The 2,500-nt window shown below is 61.6% G+C and overlaps 2 non-coding genes across 2 annotated transcripts in view; both read right to left on the bottom strand.

The window, feature by feature from the left end:
* The window catches only part of LOC137364395 (28S ribosomal RNA), a 3,764-nt gene extending 3,481 nt beyond the window's left edge, over positions 1 to 283 (bottom strand). The window contains exon 1 of the ribosomal RNA XR_010973087.1: positions 1 to 283. This exon is cut by the window's left edge and continues 3,481 nt beyond it. This is a non-coding gene — a ribosomal RNA (28S ribosomal RNA).
* A 1,157-nt stretch (positions 284 to 1,440) lies between these two features.
* On the bottom strand, positions 1,441 to 1,594 carry LOC137364397 (5.8S ribosomal RNA). Its single transcript, XR_010973089.1, has one exon. It is a non-coding gene; the product is annotated as a 5.8S ribosomal RNA (ribosomal RNA).
* Positions 1,595 to 2,500: the final 906 nt, after the last annotated feature.

The following is a 2,500-nucleotide window of genomic DNA, read 5'->3' as shown; positions in this document are numbered from 1 at the left end:
AACCCGACTCCGAGAAGACTCGATCCCAACGAGCCGGGGGCCGCTACCGGCCTCACACCGTCCTCAGGCTAAGCCTCGATCAGAAGGACTTGGGCCCCGGAGCGTCGTCAGAGAAAGAGGTCTTCTATACGCCACATTTCCCACGCCCGCCAGGCGAGCGGGGATTCGGCGCTGGGCTGTTCCCTCTTCACTCGCAGTTACTAGGGGAATCCTTGTTAGTTTCTTTTCCTCCGCTTAGTAATATGCTTAAATTCAGCGGGTTGTCACGTCTGATCTGAGGTCGTAGGCAGAATGGTGAGCGATCGCGTGCGTGCGTTTCTCAACATCGGATGGCCCCCGCCCAGACTTAAACGCAGCACCAAAAGCTCCAGGCCGGCCGGTATATCTCGCAACTTACTGACAACGGCACCTCGTACTCAACCCTCGGGGGGGGGGCGCTCACCAGGCCAGGGGTTAGTAACGAGCGGATGTGCACGCGTGTCGACGTCGGGCTTGCGACCGGGCTCGGCTCATAACTGTTCCGGAGTGCCGATAAGGGAGGTGCCGAAGACAAAGAGCGTGGGCGCGGTGCTGGTTTGAACTGCACGAGGGCAGGAGAGAAAAGCGAGCAGCCCACGGGAAGCAAGCGTGGAAAGGACCCGAGACTAGCAGCAGCTAGAAGGCGTGGCAAGAGTTTGGAGCACGTGCAACCGGGGTGGGGGAGTTGGTTCGAAAAGCAGGCAGCAGAGACCAGGGGGACAGGACCGTGCGGCACTGACTAGGTGCACCCTCAGATGTAGGCGAGCTTGCCGGAGGCACAGCGGGAGGCATGCGTGTGGAAGGAGACAGGGCTCCAGCACAACACGCAGCACCGCAGGGACTCCATGGCAAAACTGCACAAACACCGAATGAGGGCACGCAAAGCCAGCGAGGCAGCACGGCAAGCCCACAGTCAACTACGTCAAGCTCTCCTCCTCCTCGTCCAGAACCACTAAACCACGTCGACCACTGGCAACAGCCATCGAGACCGAACCACACGGTTTGCGTCCACCGACATGCCACACCGAGTCTCTCTCTCTCTCTATGCCGATTCACCAGGCATCGTTCCCATCTCTGCTCTGCACACTCCACAGAGAGTCAACTCTGCCCTCCACGATCCATTCGGAGGCTAACGGCCCGGCAGCAAGCAGTCCCAGCACTGACGCAGTCGTTCGTTTGCAACCCACTGACAGCCGTCCTGGGAAAAGCAGAGGCTGGCCGAGACCAGTGCCGGCGCGCCCGGAGGCCCACGCCGGACTGCCCCCCCATCGCGATTAAATGGAGGGACAGAGGTCGAACTCTCCCAAAGGCGGAGTAAACTCCAGGTCTGCACTTAGGGGGACGAAGAGGAGCAAAGGAACCTCTGCGACAAAACCCCAGCCGCGCTCCCGCCGGCAAAGGCGAGTGCGATTGATTGTCAAGCGACCCTCAGACAGGCGTAGCCCCGGGAGGAACCCGGGGCCGCAAAGTGCGTTCAAAGTGTCGATGATCAATGTGTCCTGCAATTCACATTAATTCTCGCAGCTAGCTGCGTTCTTCATCGACGCACGAGCCGAGTGATCCACCGCTAAGAGTTGTCTCAGGTTTTCGGTCCGTCCCTCGCGCGAGGGGTCGAACCCGGAACGTGCGAACGCTCCCCCGCCCTCCCCAATGGGGTGTGGGGGGTGGGAGAGCCCCAGCCTGGCACGGCCCTTCGGATTTCAGTCGAACAATCACAATGACCAAAGAAAGGTTTTCACGCGGCCAACGTGGTCAGGGCGCTCGCGAGGCGAAGCGCGTCAGCTCGTCCGACGCCGGAGCCCAACCGTGCCGACGCGCACCACGGACAACAGAGGCAGGGTCTCTGCCGCCACCGAGGCCGGAGGACGAGGAGAGAGAGAGAGCGAACGCGGACGGACTGAGTGGGGTACAAGGCCGACAGGATGAGCCCGCTGCGGGGAAACAAATCCTGCCTCCGCGGCCAGGTACATTCTCTCGAACGTCACGGCTGCCATCTCAAGCTCGACACCGGCAACGGACACGCGAGTCTTTAAACCGCCGCTCCGCCAAAAGCACCAGCTCGCGGGGCCGGAGGGGGAGTCGTGTAGGTACCCTGTACCGGTAAAGGGAGGGTGACCTAGAGCGACCAAAGTGTCCCCACGGTGGGAAAGAAAACCGGGCCTGCATCACCGGATCAGTCCCTGCAGAGCTCACAGTGGCCGGTTGACGAGGTCCCGACGGCGGGCCGCCGGGCAGCACCCAAGCCCGCAGAAGCTCCCTTCAATTCGACTGCGGTTGTAATGCTGCAAGACGGTGGCAAGTCCATAGGAAGGCGGGTGCTTCTACGGTCGCCGGTCCCGGACGAGAGCTGGGTGGCCCGTCAGTGACAGCGTAAAGACGAGGAGAGCCTGGCCAGTGAGAAGAGAGGAGGAGGGGCTGGAGGAAGGCGTGGAGTACAGAGAACGAAAGCCTCACGCTCACCCTGCCGGATGGGCTGCACAAC

Source organism: Heterodontus francisci, unplaced genomic scaffold, assembly GCF_036365525.1.
Source record: "Heterodontus francisci isolate sHetFra1 unplaced genomic scaffold, sHetFra1.hap1 HAP1_SCAFFOLD_1616, whole genome shotgun sequence".
NCBI lineage: Eukaryota > Metazoa > Chordata > Chondrichthyes > Heterodontiformes > Heterodontidae > Heterodontus > Heterodontus francisci.
Note: the sequence above shows the minus strand (reverse complement) of the source record. Positions and strands in the feature narration are given on the sequence as shown.